This window comes from Staurois parvus, unplaced genomic scaffold (genome assembly GCF_062004578.1).
Source record: "Staurois parvus isolate SC_StPar_1 unplaced genomic scaffold, SC_StPar_1.0 ptg000562l, whole genome shotgun sequence".
NCBI classification, from domain to species: Eukaryota; Metazoa; Chordata; class Amphibia; order Anura; family Ranidae; genus Staurois; species Staurois parvus.
The window spans coordinates 11,066,217-11,088,684 of record NW_028318358.1 but is presented as its reverse complement, the minus strand read 5'-3'; the positions used below and the strand labels follow the sequence as shown (position 1 = coordinate 11,088,684).

General features: G+C 44.4%; 1 protein-coding gene across 3 annotated transcripts in view; it reads left to right on the top strand.

Annotated features, from left to right (window-relative positions):
• Positions 1–22,468, top strand: part of TNS2 (tensin 2) — a 257,661-nt gene that overhangs the window by 103,086 nt on the left and 132,107 nt on the right. The gene's annotated exons all lie outside the window — the stretch shown is intronic.

Here is a 22,468-nt window from a genome sequence, read left to right as displayed (position 1 = left end):
GGAGGAGGCGTCCATAACAGCCAATCAGATTCCACGTGTCATTTTCTTATTACAACTTAGAAAATACCCTTCTTCTTGTCAACCAGTCTATTTTGTTTTAAAACCAGTCACACATGATCAATGAACGTGTTGGGTCTTCGGAGTCATGAGTTCACTATAGAGAACTCTCTGTGACATTCAGATAGGCATAAAGTGTCATATGACATTCCCTACATGTCACAGTCCTTTGAACCATCCATAGTAGCAGCCAAGGGTTTTCTCCGTAGTGATACTATTTCAGGCTACTTGTGTGGTTCCAGTGGTCCATTGTCATAAAGCTTTTCTCCATTCCTGTAAACCCATTTTTTTTCAGCAATATCTTCCCTTTCATGTACAGGTGCAATATTTGAAGTCCGTGTAGGAACTGGAATCCCTCCCTCATCTTGATGGAGCCTCACTTTTTTCCCGAACACCCTATCTATTTCTATATCTACTGCTTCACATTGAAAAATGGGCATAGGTCAGTTGCGTGGCCCTGCACCTGCTGTGGAAGCATGCTATGTTTACTTTGACATTTTATAAAGGATAGTGGTGATGGTGGAGAACCTGGCTGCCTCTCCAGGGGCCCTCAATGAGGTGTCACCAGGTCCGCCCACTACTCCTGCAGCCTCCTGGGATATGTGAAAGAAATATTCCACAAGGCTACAGGAGCAGGGACACATCATTCTTGTCTAGGTAAGAATGGTAGTGGGGATGAAGCTATAGTAAAAAAATTAAATGTAGCCAAGAACAACAGCAAAACAAGCATTTTGACATTATAGAGAGTGGAGGAACTCAGGCAGGAAAGGTATTTCCCAGGAGCGAAGGTCCACTTTAATATAAGGTTAACAGCCATGGTGGTACAAATAAATAAAACAGTTTTCTGCAGAAAATGCCAGGTTATCTCCAGTGGTGTGCACCCAGCAAGCCTAGACACTTAGTAATGTGATCTCTAACTGGGACGTTCAGGGACCACACTGGCTGCTGTTCCTCCACAGCAGAGCTAAAGTGGTTGTAAATGCTTACTTATACCCACTGGAGTGAAGAGCCTCAGGTGATAATTATGGATGAAACAAATTCTCCTACCTACGTTGTACTTGTTTGTATGCAGCCATCTCTTCTCTACAGCCTTCTAAAACACACACAATAAAGGCTATTTCTCAACTTCAGCAGGTGGAGGTGGGGATCCGATACCACACACTGCACAGCATAGAAAGGAGAGTTGAGTGTAATCTAAGACCTGAAAGCAAAGGACTCCTCTCCTCATAGGGAAACATGCAAAGCTGAGACTGTCAATCACCCTTTGTGTGCTGGGCAGGGAGGTGGGCCAGGCCACCTCCTGAGATTCTGTGGTATGATAACCTGTCAGAAGTGACTAATGTAGATAGCAGAGGAAAGAGAGGAGACAGAATTCACACTTTGTGTTTTGAATTGAAGCAAGTACACACTATAGAGCAGTGGTTCTCAACCTTTCTAACGCCGCGACCCCTTAATACAGTTCCTCATGTTGTGGTGACCCCCAACCATAAAATTATTTTCGTTGCTACTTCAGAACTGTAATTTTGCAGTGGGAGGAATAGTGCCCCATCATTGGTATCAGTGGGAGGACTAGCGCCCCATCATTGGTATCAGTGGGAGGAATAGTGTCCCATCGTTGGTATCAGTGGGAGGAATAGTGCCCCATCATTGGTATCAGTGGGAGGACTAGCGCCCCATCATTGGTGTCAGTGGGAGGAATAGTGTCCCATCGTTGGTATCAGTGGGAGGAATAGTGTCCCGCCATTGGTGTCAGTGGGAGGAATAGTGCCCCATCATTGGTATCAGTGGGAGGAATAGTGCCCCATCATTGGTATCAGTGGGAGGACTAGCGCCCCATCACTGATGTCAGTGGGAGGAATAGTGTCCCATCGTTGGTATCAGTGGGAGGAATAGTGCCCCATCGTTGGTGTCAGTGGGAGGAATAGTGCTCCATCATCGGTATCAGTGGGAGGAATAGTGCCCCATCATTGGTGTCAGTGGGAGGAATAGTGCCCCATCATTGGTATCAGTGGGAGGAATAGTGCCCCATCATTGGTGTCAGTGGGAGGAATAGTGCCCCATCATTGGTGTCAGTGGGGGGAATAGTGCTCCATCATTGGTGTCAGTGGGAGGAATAGTGTCCCATCATTGGTGTCAGTGGGAGGAATAGTGCCCCATCATTGGTATCAGTGGGAGGAATAGTGTCCCATCATTGGTGTCAGTGGGAGGAATAGTGCCCCATCATTGGTGTCAGTGGGAGGAATAGTGCCCCATCATTGGTGTCAGTGGGAGGAATAGTGCCCCATCATTGGTGTCAGTGGGAGGAATAGTGCCCCATCATTGGTATCAGTGGGAGGAATAGTGCCCCATCATTGGTGTCAGTGGGAGGAATAGTGCCCCATCATTGGTGTCAGTGGGAGGAATAGTGCCCCATCATTGGTATCAGTGGGAGGAATAGTGCCCCATCATTGGTGTCAGTGGGAGGAATAGTGCCTATCATTGGTGTCAGTGGGGGGAGGAATAGTGCCCCATCGTTGGTGTCAGTGGGGGGAGGAATAGTGCCTATCATTGGTGTCAGTGGGGGGAGGAATAGTGCCGCATCGTTGGTGTCAGTGGGGGGAGGAATAGTGCCCCATCGTTGGTGTCAGTGGGGGGAGGAATAGTGCCCCATCGTTGGTGTCAGTGGGGGGAGGAATAGTGCCCCATCGTTGGTGTCAGTGGGGGAGGAATAGTGCCCCATCGTTGGTGTCAGTGGGGGGAGGAATAGTGCCCCATCGTTGGTGTCAGTGGGGGGAGGAATAGTGCCTATCATTGGTGTCAGTGGGGGGAGGAATAGTGCCTATCATTGGTGCCAGTGGGAGGAATAGTGCCCCATCATTGGTGTCAGTGGGAGGAATAGTGCCGCATCGTTGGTGTCAGTGGGAGGAATAGTGCCCCATCGTTGGTGTCAGTGGGGGGAGGAATAGTGCCTATCATTGGTGTCAGTGGGGGGAGGAATAGTGCCCCATCGTTGGTGTCAGTGGGGGGAGGAATAGTGCCCCATCGTTGGTGTCAGTGGGGGAGGAATAGTGCCCCATCGTTGGTGTCAGTGGGGGGAGGAATAGTGCCCCGTCGTTGGTGTCAGTGGGGGGAGGAATAGTGCCCCATCGTTGGTGTCAGTGGGGGGAGGAATAGTGCCCCATCGTTGGTGTCAGTGGGGGGAGGAATAGTGCCCCATCGTTGGTGTCAGTGGGGGGAGGAATAGTGCCCCATCGTTGGTGTCAGTGGGAGGAATAGTGCCCCATCGTTGGTGTCAGTGGGAGGAATAGTGCCCCATCGTTGGTGTCAGTGGGGGGAGGAATAGTGCCTATCATTGGTGTCAGTGGGGGGAGGAATAGTGCCCCATCGTTGGTGTCAGTGGGGGGAGGAATAGTGCCCCATCGTTGGTATTAGTGACACAAATGATGGGGCACTATTCCTCCCACTGACACCAATGATACTTACCTTGCTGACCCCTGCTCCAGCCTGGGCTCGCTCTCTCCCTCTCCCATCTACAGCCTGCAGAAGCAAAATTTGCACTTACCTGTCAGCTGTCTTCCTTCTCTGGCCTCTCTCCTCTTCACTCGGTCCTGCAGCTCCCTCGATCTTCTTCGATCTGCGCGCTCTGCCGCTCGGCTCCTCCTCTCCAAGCTCCACCTCCTCGCCGGTGATTGGCCGCCTGTGTGCCTCTCCTGAGCTACAGTTCCGGTGGCCAATCAGCGGCGAGGAGGCGGAGCTGTTGAGTGATCCCGGAGGTGTGGCCAGGTTACAGGGGCAGCATATCATCCCGCCCACAGATTGCGAGACAGAGCAGCGGTGTCTCGGTTCCTAAGACCATCGGAAATATGTGTTTTCCGATGGTCTTAGGCGACCCCTGGGAAATGGTCGTTCGACCCCCAAAGGGGTCGCGACCCCCAGGTTGAGAACCGCTGCTATAGAGGAATATGCTCTGTTAATTTTTCATTTCAGAGGTATACAACCACTTTAATATAACTTTAGATAGCATTTGTTCCAGTTCAGAAAGATTTTTAACCTCTTAATGACAACTGCCTCTACTGAAAACAGTGTTGTGCAAATGAGGCAGCTTTCACCAAGGGCTTGAAGTGATATTAAAGCCCCATTTTTTTAATTAAAATAAAAAAGAGGTTATACAGTGCAGTGATATTGCAGTGCGGTCCCTTTCCTCCTCTTCTGGAATCCCCCGCCAGCACTCTCCACTCCACCTTCCTGCCAGAGCCTCCATATTCCTTAGTGAGTCAAGAGCTATGGGGGCTCCCATGCATGGCATACTCCCGAGCTGGGCTGTGTGTGTCCATAGACACACAGAGCATGACTCAGCCATACACCCCACTTCCTCCTCAAAGGTTTAGACTGGCAACAGCAGGAGCCAATGGGTATGCAGTATAGTACAGTCTTTGCAGATGGCACCAAGCTGTGCAGTGAAATAATGTCCTTAGTCTTCAGTTTACAAGCCAACCTCAATGCACTGTTTAATTGGGCAACTATGTGGCAAATGAGGTTTAATGTTGATAAATGTAAGGTTATGTACTTGGGGGCTAAAAATGTGCATGTATCATACATACTAGGGAGAGTACAACTGGGGGAATCAATGGTGGAGAAGGATCTGGGAATTCTGGTAGATCACAAGCTTAATAATGGCATGCAATGCCAAGCTGCGGTTTCTAAAGTGAGCAAAATCCTCTCTTGTATTAAAAGAGGTATAGACTCCGTAGAGAGAGAGATATCATGTTACCCCTGTACAAATCATTAGTAACACCTCATCTGGAATATGCAGTTCAGTTTTGGGCACCAATTCACAAAAAGAACATTGGGGAACTGGAGAAAGTACAGAGAAGGGCAACCAAACTGATAAGAGGCATGGAGGAGCTCAGCTATGAGGAAAGATTAGAGCAGCGGTTCTCAACCTGGGGGTCGCGACCCCTTTGGGGGTCGAACGACCATTTCCCAGGGGTCGCCTAAGACCATCGGAAAACACATATTTCCGATGGTCTTAGGAACCGAGACACCGCTGCTCTGTCTCGCGATCTGTGGGCGGGATGATATGCTGCCCCTGTAACCTGGCCACACCTCCGGGATCACTCAACAGCTCCGCCTCCTCGCCGCTGATTGGCCACCGGAACTGTAGCTCAGGAGAGGCACACAGGCGGCCAATCACCGGCGAGGAGGTGGAGCTTGGAGAGGAGGAGCCGAGCGGCAGAGCGCGCAGATCGAAGAAGATCGAGGGAGCTGCAGGACCGAGTGAAGAGGAGAGAGGCCAGAGAAGGAAGACAGCTGACAGGTAAGTGCAAATTTTGCTTCTGCAGGCTGTAGATGGGAGAGGGAGAGAGCGAGCCCAGGCTGGAGCAGGGGTCAGCAAGGTAAGTATCATTGGTGTCAGTGGGAGGAATAGTGCCCCATCATTTGTGTCACTAATACCAACGATGGGGCACTATTCCTCCCCCCACTGACACCAACGATGGGGCACTATTCCTCCCCCCACTGACACCAATGACAGGCACTATTCCTCCCACTGACACCAACGATGGGGCACTATTCCTCCCACTGACACCAATGATGGGGCACTATTCCTCCCACTGACACCAACGATGGGGCACTATTCCTCCCACTGACACCAATGATGGGGCACTATTCCCCCCACTGACACCAATGATGGGACACTATTCCTCCCACTGACACCAATGATGGGGCACTATTCCTCCCCCCACTGACACCAACGATGGGGCACTATTCCTCCCACTGACACCAACGATGGGGCACTATTCCTCCCCCCACTGACACCAACGATGGGGCACTATTCCTCCCCCCACTGACACCGATGGGGCACTATTCCTCCCCCCACTGACACCAACGATGGGGCACTATTCCTCCCCCCACTGACACCAACGATGGGGCACTATTCCTCCCCCCACTGACACCAACGATGGGGCACTATTCCTCCTCCCACTGACACCAACGATGGGGCACTATTCCTCCCCCCACTGACACCAACGATGGGGCACTATTCCTCCCCCCACTGACACCAACGATGGGGCACTATTCCTCCCCCCACTGACACCAACGATGGGGCACTATTCCTTCCCCCACTGACACCAACGATGGGGCACTATTCCTCCCCCCACTGACACCAACGATGGGGCACTATTCCTCCCCCCACTGACACCAACGATGGGGCACTATTCCTCCCCCCACTGACACCAATGATGGGGCACTATTCCTCCCACTGATACCGATGATGGGGCACTATTCCTCCCACTGATACCGATGATGGGGCACTATTCCTCCCACTGATACCGATGATGGGGCACTATTCCTCCCACTGATACCGATGATGGGGCACTATTCCTCCCAGTGACACCAATGATGGGGCACTATTCCTCCCACTGACACCAATGATGGGGCACTATTCCTCCCAGTGACACCAATGATGGGGCACTATTCCTCCCACTGATACCGATGATGGAGCACTATTCCTCCCACTGACACCAACGATGGGGCACTATTCCTCCCACTGATACCAACGATGGGGCACTATTCCTCCCACTGATACCATTGGCGGGACACTATTCCTCCCACTGATACCAATGATGGGGCACTATTCCTCCCACTGACACCAATGATGGGGCACTATTCCTCCCACTGACACCAATGATGGGGCGCTAGTCCTCCCACTGACACCAATGATGGGGCACTATTCCTCCCACTGCAAAATTACAGTTCTGAAGTAGCAACGAAAATAATTTTATGGTTGGGGGTCACCACAACATGAGGAACTGTATTAAGGGGTCGCGGCGTTAGAAAGGTTGAGAACCACTGGATTAGAGGAACTGAATTTATTCTCTCTTGAGAAGAGGAGATTAAGGGGGGATATGATCAACATGTATAAATACATCAGTGGTTCATATAGTGAATAGCTCTCCACCCTGAGGTCATCACAGAGGACAAGGGGGTACTCTTTACATCTGTAGGAAAAGAAATTTAATCTCCAAATACAGAAAGGTTTCTTCACAGTACGAGCTGTGAAAATGTGGAATAGTCTCCCTCAAGAGTTGGGTCTGGTCCACTCAGTGGATTGGTGTAAAAAAGACCTGGATTCTTTCCTAGATACACAGAATATAACTGGGTATTAACATTTATAGGTAAGTTAACCACTCCAGAGGATTTACCCCCCTTCCTGATGAGGCCATTTTTTGTGTTACGACACTGCGATACTTTGACAATCATGCAATGCTGCAACCAAATGAAATTTACATCCTTTTTTTCCCCACGAATTGAGCTTTCGTTTGGTGATATTTGATCGCCTGTGCGTTTTTTATATTTTGTGCTATAAAAAAAGTCTGACAATTTTGAGAAAAAAACAATATTTTTGACTCTTTGCTATTAAACATGTGCAGTAAAATAATTTAAGAAAATCTAATTTCATCATAAATTCAGGCCAAATGTATTCTGTTACATGTCTTTGCTAAGAAAAAATCCTAGTTTGTATAAATTAATTGGTTTACATGAAAGTTATAGCGTTTACAAATGCCAGTATATATACTGGGATTTTTTTTTTTTTTACTAATAATGGCGGCAAACAACGACTTATAGCGGGACTGTGGCAGAAATTCTGACACTGGGAGGAACTGACTTGGTGTCACTGACATCCCCAGTGACACCAATACAGTGATCAGTGCTAAAAATAAAGCACTGACACTGTACTAATGGCACTGGGCAGGAAGGGGTTAACTTGAGGGGCGATCAAGGGGTTAACTGTGTGCTGGGAGTTTTTTTTACTGGGGTGCGGTGTGTTGGTGCTTCACTAGATGGCTCTACAGCAAGGAGGAACGCTGCTAGTAAACAACGCAGCCCTCCTCCCCGTCGGAGATCCTCTGTAATCACGGGGCGCCGGCGGGTAATCACCCAGTGATTGACAGCCGCGAAAGGCGGCACAGGTAGGGTGCGCGCAGATTGTGCGCGCCCCTTACCCATACATGCAAAATCACGTATATATATGTGATTTTTGGCACCCCTGCCGTACTGTAGCAGTATATCTGCTATAGGGCGACAGGGATGTGGTTAATCCACGGAATATCTGATTGCCTCTCAGGGGATCAGGAAGGAATTTTTTCCCTGCAGGAGCAAATTAAATCATGCTTTGCTAGGTTTTTTGCCTTCCTCTGCATCAACTGTGGGTATAGGATAACTTTTTTTTTTATAGTTGAACTAGACTTTTTTCAGCCAGACTAACTATGTAGCTATCCAAATCTGCTACGGATCCAGCTTCCCGTTATGGTTGAGCAGTCATGGGTGTTTAAACAGAAGGATAAAGAGTACACTGGTTTGTATAGCTTGTGCTTCTGCATAGTGGCCTTGAAGAACACACAATATATAGAAGACAGTTGGTAATGTTGACAGGGGCTTCTCTGCCACTTAGGGTGCAGTGAGTGCTGGGAAGGACAAGCAATGTGAAGAACTGTGTGACATGTGCCATGATAGGAGGACATGGTAATAGTAAGAGCTGACCATTGATCAGACTTGTTTTTCCATGGGAATGCGTTTCTGACTTTGTTAGGTTTGGCTTGCAGCCATGCATGCTGGTGTAAGTTGATTCAGATGACAATGATGTAGTGTACAAAAAGGGAGCTTTGTGCTGCATGTCAGGTATTGTGTGAATGGTCAGAGACATTTATTGCTATGAAGAAAATGTGTATGAAATATAGAACACATACAGTATTCACAGATTCATAAACTGTGCAGCGATTGTGTTTGCAAAAATGCACACCTTAAAATCTTACATCAGTGGAGATGTGAGGACTTCCTTAATCTGATTCCCAACCAGGGGCTTACTGACTACTCATGGGGCCCTCGGGCAATAGGGGATCATGGGGCCCTCGGGCAATAGGGGATCATGGGGCCCCTGTGTCCTCACCCACACTCAAACCACACCCAAAAAAGTCTGTCTCATGGGGCCCCCTACTGACCCCGGGCCCTCGGGCAGTGCCCGAGTGCTCGAATGGTCAGTCCGCCCCTGTTCCCAACTTATCCGATTGTTGTAATCAATGCTCAGAATAGTTGCATCATTTGCTTTCATCTAGCTGTGTATGACCAACAATAGGTAATACTGTGATTGTCACGTTTGGCTGCTGCGTATATTTTTTGGGGACCCTGTGCAAAGAATCTGAGCACCACAAACTGAAAGCGCTCTTTAATTCATTTTTTATATTCAAACCAAACTCATCCATCCATGTCTTGATGTTCTATTTTGCTAAGATATTATCATTTTGAACCCCCTCCCCCTATCATTTCTAGCTGGGGCCACCTTGAGTAAGGCAGATGATTCAAGTAGCATGTTTTCCTCTTAGAATCCATCTGCCCTTAGCTCAGGCATGTACACAGGAGGGTGTACTTAACTGAGAAAACCCTTCATTCCCTCCTCCAGATGAAAGGAAAAAAATGCCCATCAAGACTCCTGGGTTGTAGGCCTACCAGGAAGCACCTGCAAAAAAAAGTTAAAGCAAGTAAATATAATATTTTACAATTTAGAAACAGGTGCGCATATCACTTTAAATAAACAAGATGACTAAATAAATCCAATTCATTAGTGTTGCTAAATTCATGAATCTCTCAGAATAAATATTTATGTGATGATGTACAAATCAAACAATCCAAATTTCCTATAGAAATCATGTTACTTCTTACCACCTGAAAAAAAGGAGCATTGTGAACGGGGAAGAATGACAGAAAATAGAGACAGGAAATGGTTGTGCGGTGCTGCCTCTTGCACTTGGGGAGCAGTGTGTTTGAAGGCATGCGATTATGGGGAGCACTGTGTATATGGGGGGTAGTCTGTGTAGGGGGGAGCTGCATTTATACGTATAGGGGGAGCAATATTTGTATAAGGACCAGTGTGTACATGAGGAACAGTTTGTTTGGGGAGCAGTGTGTATATGGGGAGCAGTCTGTGTACGGGGAGCAGTGTGTATATGGGGAGCAGTCTGTGTACGGGGAGCAGTGTTTGTATGTGTAGAGGGAACAAGATTTATATAGGGAGCAGTGTGTACATGGGGAACAAGTTGTTTGGGGTGCAGTTATTGTATGTGTAGGGGAGCAATATTTATATAGGGAGCAGTGTGTATATGGGGAACAATTTCTTTGGGGAGCAGTGTGTATATGTGGAACAATTTCTTTGGGGAGCAGTGTGTATATGGGGAACAATTTCTTTGGGGAGCAGTGTGTATATGGGGAACAATTTCTTTGGGGAGCAGTGTTTGTATGTGTATAGAGAGCAATATTTATATAGGGAGCAGTGTGTAAGTGGGGAACAATTTCTTTGGGGAGCAGTGTGTATATGGGGAGCAGTGTGTGTATATGGGGAGCAGTCTGTGTAAGGGAAGCAGTGTTTGTATGTGTATAGAGAGCAATATTTATATAGGGAGCAGTGTGTACATGGGGAACAATTTGTTTGGGGTGCAGTGTTTGTATATGGGGAGCAGTGTGTGTATATGGGGAGCAGTCTGTGTACGGGGAGCAGTGTTTATATGTGTAGGTGTGTAGGGGAGCAATATTTATATAGGGAGCAGTGTGTACATGGGGAACAATTTCTTTGGGGAGCAGTGTGTATATGGGGAACAATTTGTTTGGGGAGCAGTGTGTATATGGGGAGCAGTCTGTGTAAGAGGAGCAGTGTTTGTATGTGTATAGAGAGCAATATTTATATAGGGATCCGTGTGTACATGGGGGACAATTTGTTTGGGAGGGAGCAGTGTTTGTATGTGTAGGGGAGCAATATTTATATAAGGAGCAGTGTGTACATGGTGAACAATTTGTTTAGGGTGCAGTGTTTGTATATGGGGAGCAGTGTGTGTATATGGGGAGCAGTCTGTGTACGGGGAGCAGTGTTTGTATGTGTAGGGGAGCAATATTTATATAGGGAGCAGTGTGTACATGGGGAACAATTTCTTTGGGGAGCAGTGTTTGTATGTGTAGGGGAAGCAATACTTATATAAGGAGCAGTGTGTATATGGGGAACAATTTGTTTGGGAGGGAGCAGTGTTTGTATGTGTAGGGGAGCAATATTTATATAGGGAGCAGTGTGTACATGGTGAACAATTTGTTTGGGAGGGAGCAGTGTTTGTATGTGTAGGGGAGCAATATTTATATAGGGAGCAGTGTGTACATGGTGAACAATTTGTTTGGGGAGCAGTGTTTGTATGTGTAGGGGAGCAATATTTATATAGGGAGCAGTGTGTACATGGGAAACAAATTGTTTGGGGAGCAGTGTGTGTATATGGGGAGCAGTGTGTGTATATGGGGAGCAGTGTGTGTATATGGGGAGCAGTCTGTGTACGGGGAGCAGTGTTTGTATGTGTAGAGGGAGCAATATTTATATAGGGATCAGTGTGTACATGGGGAACAATTTGTTTGGGGAGCAGTGTGTATAGGGGAAGCAGTGTCTGTATAGAAAGGATTGTGTATAGGGAGAGCTGTTTCTATAGGGAGAACAGTGTGTGTAGGAAGATCAGGTGTAGGATGAACAGTGCCTATATGGGAAACAGTGTGTGTGTAGAGAGACAATTGTGTATATGGAGTCTACAATCTTTATTCCTATTTATTGATTCCCAGATTGGGCCTCATATGTGAAATCACAAACAGACACTGGATATGCTTCTATACATAAACTCAGAAAACGAAAAAAAACACATATTGCCTGTCCTGTTTCTCGGTTGCTTGTGTTTGCCGTTGACTTATTAACTAAGGTTCACTAGGCAACATCTTACCAAAGTTACCCGTTAACTGTCCATTGCACTACATGAAGCAGAACCTTTAATATGTTTTACAGGGGAATGTGTTTTAATCAGTTCTATTTAGGCTATTAACAAACATCATGTCATTCACTGGCAATGCATTATGTTTGTCTTGCTTTTCCACCCAATATACTCTTTCTTCTATACTTTTATATTTTTTTATGTTACCTTTTTATGTAACTCTTTCAGTGTACTTTTTTATTATTAAAAAAGGATTGTAAAAACCAACAGGAGGGGGGATTATAGCTAACAGATTTTTCGCTTAAGAGAGCCTCAAGAAAACCATTCCTCATAACTTGTTACGTATGAACCTTCCTGCTTTTGTTTTGAAACCTAACAAGTAAAAATTTAATTTTCTTAGATTTTTTATTTTTTTTGTATTTCAATGATTTGTATTAGTTTATAAACATTTAACCATTTGAATACTGGGCACTTTTACCCCCTTCCTGCCCAGGCCATTTTTCAGCCAAACTAAAATGTTATCATTTTTTTCAGAAAACTAGAGCTTTCTTTTGGTGGTATTTAATCACCGCTGGGATTTTTATTTTTTGCTAAATTAACAAAAAAAGACAGAAATTTTTTAAATAAAAACACGTCTTTCTTTGTTTCTGTTATAAAAGTTTGCAAATAAACAATTGTTCTTCATAAATTTAGGCCAAAATGTATTCTGCTACATGTCTTTGGTGAAAATAACCCAAATTAGGATGTATTTTTTAGTTTGTAGGAAAGTTATAGAGTTCACAAACTATGGTATAGATCTGAATATTGATCAATCCTGAAGTACTGACAGCCAATCTAATTTCTTGAGGTCCAAGAATGTCAGAACAGTACAGATATCCCCAAATGACCACTGTTTGCAAAGTAGACAGTCCGACGTACTTCATAAGAGGCATGGCGAGTTTTTTTAAGTTGTTTTTTTTTGTCGTAATTTTTCGGAAAATTAAAAAATTAAAAAAATTATTTTCACTATTTTTTTTACATACTGTCACCAGTGCAGTACAGCGTCATCATATAGCTGGCATGGCGGTGAGCAGGGACACTAACAGTATGAAAAAAAAAATGTAATTTTGTAAACTTTTTTTAAATTTTTTTATTATTTTAAATTTTTTATTACATTTTTTTCTTTTTGTTAAGATTTTTTTTTGCATATTTCACTATCACCAAAGTAGTACAATGTTACCATAGTAACATTGTACTACTTTGGGGAAGTGATTAGTATTTTTTTTTTTTTCTACGCAATTTGCTTATAGCAAAGAATTACTTTGCTATAAACAAGCATTTACCTGAATGACATCGATTCATTCAGGGTTTTTTATTTTTGTGCTTAGCAGTGATTGGCCCAGCTTGTGCATGTGATCGCTGTGACCATTCACAGCTAGGCACACTAGTATACAATGGATGGCATGAATGAAGCCATCCATTGTATACAACTGTCATGTGACCTGCTGTGATTGGTCACAGCAGGTCACATAGTACTGGCAACGGGGCCGGTACTCAGATCTGTCATCGGCCGTGTCCGAGGTACACAGCTCGTGACAGATCGCGCCGCAGTGCGGCTCTGCAGGTGCGCAAACTGCGCATGCCCGGGAGGACGCCATATGGCGTCCACCCGGAACGCTGAGGGATTTTGCCAGGCGGCAAATGGTTAAAAAAAAGACAGAAGCAACAAAACATGTCCACACAGAGGCCATCAATTGCACATAAAAAAATAAAGAAAACAGTGCTCTAACACCAACAGAGCAAAAGGTGCGCCCATGCCGGGGCTATCAATGGCACATAAATGACAGAAACATTAGTATAACATCGACAGTAACTCAAACTAAAGGCAGCTATCCACTGCCACACCAAAAACAAACAGAAATAGAAAAGGAAGGAGGAGTATAAAAAGAGCAAGGGTTCAGGAACGCCAGTACCAAGCAACATCACAACCCCAGACTAGCCGGGGGGAGTGTGGGAAGGGCATATTGCAATCACGGCTTCCATATTTTCAAAAATTTCCATTGGGAGTCGTTACAAATACTTGACATCTGTTCATCAAGCATCATAGTGGACATACGGACAAACGGGCGCTTCCATGCCTGAGCAATTGTTCTAGTGGCTGACAAAAAACAAATAGGAAGCCAACTTCTGCTGGTGAGCCAAGAGGCCCGGTATTTTGTTAGATTTTGTGTGATCACACTTGACTGCTTGTTTTTAATTCAAAAAGTCCCACAGTGAAAGTACACTATTTTGCCAAAAGTGTTGGGACACCCCTCCAAATCATTGGCTTCAAGTGTTCCAGTCTCCTCCATGGCCACATGTGTATAAAATTAAGCACCTAGGCATGCAAACTGTTTCTACAAACATTTGTGAAAGAATGGGTCGCTCTCAGAAGCTCTGTGAATTCAAGCATTATACCGTGATAGGTTGCCACCTGTGCAATAAGTCCATCCTTGAAATATCTTTGCTACTAAATATTCCACGGTCAACAGTGGTATTATAACAAAGTGGAAGCAACTGGGAACAACAGCAACTCAGCCACGAAGTGGTAGGCCACGTAAAGTGACAGAGCGGGGTCACAGTGTGCAGAATTTGCCAGCTGTCTGCAGAGTCAATATTCTCTGTAGAGATTTATTTATTTTATTTATTACAGGTACTTATATAGCACTGTCAATTTAAGTATATATTGTACATTCACATCAGTCCCTAACCCTCAAGGGGCGTACAATCTATGAGAGATGAATCATGCTTCTCTGCAAACAAGTCTGGGTTTGGCGGTTGCCAGGAGAACGGTCCTTGCCTGACTGCATTGTGCCAAGTGTAAAGTTTGGTGGAGGGAGGATTATGGTGTGTGGTTGCTTTTCAGGGGTTTGGCTTGGCCCCTTAGTTCCAGTGAAGGGAACTGTTAAGGTGTCAGCACACCAAGACATTTTGGACAATTTAATGCTCCCAACTTTGTGGGAACAGTTTGGGGATGGCCTCTTCCTGTTCCAACATGACTGCGCACCAGTGAACAAAGCAAGGTCCATAAACACATGGATGAGCAAGTTTGGGGTAGAGGAAATTGACTGGCCTGCGCAGAGTCCTGACCTCAGCGCAATAGAACACCTTTGGGATGAATTAGTGCGGAGACTGCAAACCAGGCCTTCTTGTCTGACATTAGTGCCAGACCTCACAAATGTGCTTCTAGAAGAATGGTCAAACATTCCCATAGACACACTACTGGACCTTGTGGACAGCCTTCCCAGAGGAGTTGAAGCTGTTATAGCTACAAAGGGTGGGCCAACTCAATATTGAACCCTACAGACTAAGACTGGGATGCCATTATAGTTCGTGTGCGTGTAAAGGCAGGCATATGAATACTTTTGGCAATATAGTGAAGTGTAGTTGAAATGTACTGATTGTATTTTTGGACAAAATCTATAATTATATGTTCGTTTCCACAGTGAATTTCAATTATTTCTAGCCTACTAATATTAATCATTTGCCCTCCAGAGGATTTACTCCCCTTCCTGACCAGGCCATTTTCTGGCACTACGTTATTTTAACTGACAATTGCGCAGTCATACAATGCTGCACCCAAATTAAATTTATGTCCTTTTTTTCTCACAAATGGAGCTTTCTTTCGGTTGTATTTGATCGCCTCTGCATTTTTTTTTTGTGCTATAAACAAAAAAACTATTTTTGACTTTGTAATATAAAAAATATCCAGTAAAAATGTTTTTTAAAAAAAAAAAGTGTGCTGTGTTTTACTAGGGAGGCATGCTGTTTTGTATTGCTCTGCTATGCAGAGCAATACAAAGCAGCATGCTGGATCAAAGGGATCAAAGGCATGCTGGATCAAAGGGTAAACTGTGTGCTGTGTGTGTGTTTTACTGTGTGCTGTGTTTTTCTAGGGAGGCATGCTGTTTTGCATTGCTCTGCTATAAAGAGCAATATAAAGCAGCATGCTGAATCAAAAGGTTAACTGTGTGCTGTGTGTGTGTTTTACTGTGTACTGTGTTTTACTAGGGAGGCATGCTGTTTTGTATTGCTCTGCTATGCAGAGCAATACAAAGCAGCATGCTGGAGCTGACTGGGAGACATCTGTATTGTTTACCTACAGACCTCTCCCCGGACAGTGATACTCGGCGATCGCTGGGTGCCAGTGGGGAATCTTCAGCTGGGACCCGGTAATCGACAGCTGTAGCCGCCAATGACGGTGCTGGTAAGGCGCGCACACGCACCCCCTACCTGGAAATGCGAAATCACGTATATATATGTAATTTTGCGGAGCTCTGCCGCCCTGTAGCAGTAGTTCTGCTATAGGGCTGTCGGGAACTGGTTAATCTGAAGGATCTTGAAGTTTGTAGATTTACTTTGTGAAGCTCCCCACACATTTACTTCTTTGAATTGTGTAACACATATTCACTATGCCCTGTGGGTAAGCACGGCTGTGTCACACATTTCACAGAGCCTGCCTTCTGAGCTAGAGGTGCTGAGAGGAGGAGTTTCAGGAGGCGGAGTCAGTACAGGAATCACAACTTGCAGGCAGCAAGGTACCATGGGATATGTAGTCCTTAGAAATTGAAAGTAAACAGCAGAAGAGAAGCTGCAAAGCATGCAGGGAATCTAAGAAGATGTGGACAGAGATGGTCAGCACACAGGCATTACTCACAATATGAAAGAAGGTTTTTATATTGAATTGTCCAAAATAAATTTTGTTTGTATTACTAATACAATGCTGATGTTAAAATGAAAGTATATGCTGTGACCATAGATTTACTTTAACATCCTAAACAATGTTCCCTATATCAGTCCTAATACACATTTCTATATAGCAAGTCTTATGTATCAAAACGTCTGGGGGAACCCTGCCATACACTCCTCTGTTAGACACAGGTGCCATCAAGCATATGCAAAGATAGAGACTGCACTTCAGCATGAGCTTAAATTGGTTTTAAAAGCAAAACGTTTTTTTACCTCAATGCATTCTTTGCATCTAGTTAAAAATCTTCTGCATGCAGCCTTCCCCCCCCCCTTCTTATACTTACCTGAGCCTAATCTTGATCCAGCTCTGTGCACAACAACAGAGGCTCTCTATGTTCTCTCCCTCCTCTTTGGCTCAGAGACAGCAGCAGGAGCCATTGGCTGCTGTTGCTGTCAATTACAACCAGTGATTGACAGCAGCAAGTGAGGGGCCGAATCCTGCTCGAGTGCCACATAGCAAGTGGCTTGCTATGTGGGCACGTGGTGGAGGGGAGGAGAGCGCCTGCTGGGAACCTGAGAAGGGAAGGATCAGGACTGCTCTTTGCAAAACCACTGCACAGAGCAGGTAAGTTTGACATGTTTGTTATTTTAAAGAAAAAAAAAATTAGAATCAGTTTAATGAAGATGAAAGGAAAGTTAAGTTTTTACACTTAACATCCACCACAATGAAATTTTAAAGTACATTATATTTGCAAAACTTTAGTTTCCGCTTACAAACTCTGTTTACCATTCAATCTGATATTAGACTTGAAAAACATAGATCCGCAAACAACTACATAATGACATCCCTTCCCCTTCCCTACAAAAAAACAAACAAAAACCCAATGTATATTAAAAGCAGAACTTTATTGCAAAATACACATGTACTGTAGGTACTGGAAAAAGGATATGGCTCAAATCCTTTCAAGTAACTATCCTAAAACAGGAACCACATCCCCATAGGAGTAATGCCAATAATAGTACCTATTTTTGTCCTCTTTTCTGTTTCCTGAGCTTTGGATAGTTAGAACTTTAAAAAATATCACATGCTACTGGCTGTTCTAACTACTGGTTGACACGCTGCTCATTTGCAGCCTTATTATTATTATTATTATACAGGATTTATATAGTGCCAACAGTTTACACAACACTATACAAAAGGAAGGAAGGAAGACAGTACATTTACTATACAATACAAGAGGGTAAGGAGAGCTCTGCTCACGAGAGCTTACAATCTAATAAAATTTTGTTCCAAATTACCTGCTGGACATCTTAGACATTATGAGGTTGAACCCTTCAGTAGAGTGAGATCAAAGCTGTCCATATAACCCTTGTACTTGCAATTTTGCAACTGAACATAAGTCAGTAGGTCCAATTTACCTTATGTTGGCCATACATGGATTGAATTTCAGCCGATTTCTGGTGAATCACCGAAATCCAAGCAGTGGGTGACTTGGCTCTAAGAACCTGCATCTGAAAATCAAAAGCCATGTGGAAAATTCAAATGTAATGCAGTGAATTTAAGTGCAATGAAAAATCCAATCAGATGCAGTCATTGTTCAGGTATTCTGACAGCTGCAGGGGTATCGGCTGTCGGAATACAATAGCCTGCAGGGGATATTCCTCCATCCATGCTGTTCATCGTGGAAGAAGAATCTTTTTTCCTCTCCCATTTAGCCTGTAGGACTGTGTGTGGCTAGCCATAAGCCAGCCATAAATGGTTCGAATCTCAGCCAGTTCAGCAGGGGCCAGCCGAGATTTGATCCATGTATCAACTGGGGTACAAGCAGCATGTTGGTTTTCTAGCATGTGATTATTGCCAGCAGATGTAGCCGCTATCAACAATCACTGTGTTCTCCCGGCAGGGGTGGTTCACTGGGCCCCCCACCAGGCGAACGCAATAGCTGCATGGGAGAGATTCCCCCATCAACACTGACTGTGTTCACGGAGAAATGCAGCAATTTTCTTTCCTGCAACCATGGGTTGCAAGAAAGTCACATCATCTGTGGCCTGACGTTTATCATATCCTTTGTGGATAGATTTAGTAGAGTTCTTTCGAGTCTTCTGATGGAACTACAACCTCTTTTCACATGATTCTGACCTGTTCAACCTTTTTCATGCCCCTGTGTGTGTTCTCTGTGAATGCTGCCTTATCCAAGGAGCTCAGAAGTTGAAGAGGATGAATGCTAGGATGGAAATGAAAGCCATTCAGCCGGTAAACTGTGTGTGTGTGCAGCATTTGATCTTAGATCAGAGTGAACCCTTGATCATGCCATAGGTGCCAATAAAGTTCAGGTGCAAATTGAATCCTTTCAGTACCCGATGTTGTTATAACTCGAGACTTTTAACTACAAAAAATATTTTACTAAACGAAATGTTCTTTTGAATGTGTTGCTGATGTTAGTTATTCATTTGAAACTGCTGGCTCTTTCATTTTACTTGGTGAATGCGGCCATATGGAAAGAGTTAATACCAATAGGGAGGTCAGTCCAAGAAATTAAAATACGCCTGGCAGTTTTATAGCATTCGTGGGCCTTCGTTCCCCACCAAAATTTCATAAAGTATGCTCACACGGGCTTAAGTAACCAGATCCTGAAAAGCAAAGCACTGGAAACATTTCAGAGGTTTTGGGGTTATTTTGTTTTCTTTCTTAGATATGATTCTGTCTAAATATGATCCCAAAATTTCACCCATGTAAAGGGGTATGATGAAAGGCGCATTATGCTAAGAATTTCCTCTATTTGTTTTGGGTCTTTTACAGGATTTTTCAGGTTCAGAATTTCCATGTGCTATTTGCAGAACTTATTGAAACAACAGTATGTGTCAAAGTTAAACCTTCAAAGTAAAATTGTGATGTGAATGGGTAGAAAAGTCTACAGACCATTTCCTGAAATGGGCCAGTTTAATCCTGTGCTGGCTATATGTGTGCATCACTTTTACAGTTAATACCAGGCAGTCCTAGTTCACTTGCACGTTTCCATGTCTGGACCACTACGGTCTATCTCCCTGGCCGATATACTGTATGGATGCTTCATTGGAGCAGTGAAAAGTTTGGTCACCATTACAGAAGAAAAAGAGCAATGGGTGTCCCTGGAAGAAATATTCTGAAGCATAACGAGGAGTTCTCATGCCTGTTACCCCCTACACAGCCCTATTATCAGAAGTAATGCTGGAATCTGTGATGAGCCTATATCTATTGTCTTCTGGATGACTATCGTTGAACAGGGTATAGACAGCAAGATGTCTGATCAAAATCTAAAGAAAGGTGTCTATGAGGGAAGATTAGAAAGAAACTGATCCTTTCTTGACATTCTTTAGTGGAGATGCTCTCTGTTGCATTACTATGCATGGGTGGTCTAAGTCTTCTTAATCAGCAGAGATCAAAGTAAATTGTTGACAGGGTTGGGGGCTTGTTCGCACGTGGTCATGTGCGTTCGGTTTACATGCATTTCAGATGTATTGTGTTTTTGAAATAGCAAAATGCAGCCTGGGAGGACTTCATTAAAACAGACTTTTCAGATACCTACAAAATCTTGCTTGAATATCTTTAATATTGTAACCAACCAGTAGCGCTCTAAAGCTGGCCATCAACGTAAAAATTTCCCCAGCTGGCTGAACAAGAAATATTGACGCTAAATAGAGTGGATGGACAAAGCTACATTGCTAGCTATTGTATACTGACAGCTGGCACCCATGGCTGTCGGAATACCTGAACAGTGACTGCACCTGATTGGATACAGGTGCTATTTGAGAATCTTCCGTGTAAAGCCTTTGACAAAGGTTGATTGAAAAATTTGCTGTGCTGGGTGATGTTGTCAGGGTTGCCCACGGAATAAATTTCAGTTGTTTCAGCTGGATTTCCACTGCTGGCTATTGTATTCTGACAGCTGATTGGCTGCAGTCACTGTTTGGCCAACTTAAAATTCTCAGTCAAGCTGTCGAGCCGGGTGGCGTCGGCAGGGCTGTTCGTGGCTTGAATTTGAGTCATTTCAGCAAGGATCAACCATGATTCCAGCAGTGCAGTTAGGCAGTCCATCACTCAAAACGGAAAGTACCATGCATCCTCTTCCCCAAGTCTGTAACACATTTGCAACTTTTTTGAGGGGGTTTCAGGTATCTGCTTTCACTTTCCCATCTAGGTGAGAATGACATGCACTTGGTCTGCCTCATCTATTTGCAGAAGAAAGTCCACAATGGTCTGAAAACACTATCTCTGCCCTGCCTTCTCTGAGTCTACTTTAAAGCTGCATTTTTGTTGATACAGCATCAAACATATTAGTTATGTGTAATTGTGTGTATCCTGTTTCCTGCACGCTGCTTTTGGTAAAAATCTTTCCTGCTGTGCCTCCTCAGATCTGCTGGATTCTGTTCTGAATGGCTGTCTTTGGGTGCTATGAGAGTGAAGATCCTGTGCTGGTTCTGAGAAAGGTTGTGCCACTTGCCTTCCTCCTTATGCCCTCTCTGCTAATTAGATCAGGCATATTATTATTTTCCCACAATGCAGTGCATTCTCTGAATGGATAGAGGAGATCCTTTCAATTTTCTAATTCAAATGCTCCTCCTCCTTTCACAGAATGTAATACATTGTGGGAGAATATTAGAGACTGGTGAAACTGTTGTCAGCAGGACAGAAAGTAAAGGTAAAACTTTTGGAACCCTGGATAGCAGTATAAACTTTTCAGAAGTTCTAATCTTCCTCTAAAACTATGAAAAAAAGCTTTTAGCTTGACATACACTTTAACAGCCTTGCAGATAAAATACCTTTCCTAAACAAGTGGTGCTCTTAGCTCCTTTGAGTGCTATATGGCTCCTTCCCAATGACTGCCATGTAGTATACACTCACCGGCCACTTTATTAGGTACACCTTGCTAGTGAAAATCTCCCCCATGCCATTACATCCCCACCACCAGCCTGAACCATGAATACAAGGCAGGATGGATTCATGCTTTCATGTTGTTTACACCAAATTCTGACCCTACCATCTGAATGTCTCAGAAACCAGTCTGCCCATTCTCCTCTGACTTTTGACATCAACAAGGCATTTTCATCCATGCAACTGCTGCTCACTGGATATTTTCTCTTTTTTGGACCATTCTCTGTAAACCCTAGAGATGGTTGTGCATGAAAAGACCAGTAGATCAGCAGTTTTTGAAGTACTCTGACCAGCCTGTCTGGCACCAACAACCATGCCACGTTCAAAGTCGCTTAAATCCCCTTTCTTCCCCATTCTGATGCTCCGTTTGAACTTCAGCAAGTCGTCGACACCATGTCGAAGTGCTGAAATGTATTGAGTTGCTGCCATGTGATTGGCTGATTAGCAATTTGTGTTACCAAGCAAATGAACAGGTGTACCTTATCAAGTGTCCGGTGAGTGTAGTTTCCTGCTTTTTAGTGCTGCACCAAAACATGGGAACAATGGAAACAAAATGGTTTTCATGGTGCTGCTTTCAACTACAGTACATTAAGTAGAGAATGGCTACCTGGATGTTCTAGCATTTTAGTCTATTTAAGTCAGTGGAAAAAAAACAGAACATAGCACCTAAAAATCTTGCAGAATGAATTTGGTGGGGTTTCCTAACACAGGAGACCTGCTCTTGTAAGTACTTGCTCTGTTTAATGAATAATGGGCAGGAAACACACAACAATGCAGTACAAAACAAAGCACAACACAATGCATGCTGCCATACTGCACACCCTACTGTATGCAATTTTGTTGAGATAAAATCTGTCAGATTAGTTCTTGCTTGTCTCTTACTACAAGTCGCACTACCCAGTCATTATTGTCAGAATAGCACCTTAGTCCTTACTAAGACGGCTTTTGTGATCTGTTTTTTTTTTGTTGGGCATCTTTTGGAGCTTTTCCTATAAATTTGGAGACACATTTTCTGTCTTGCCTAATTACA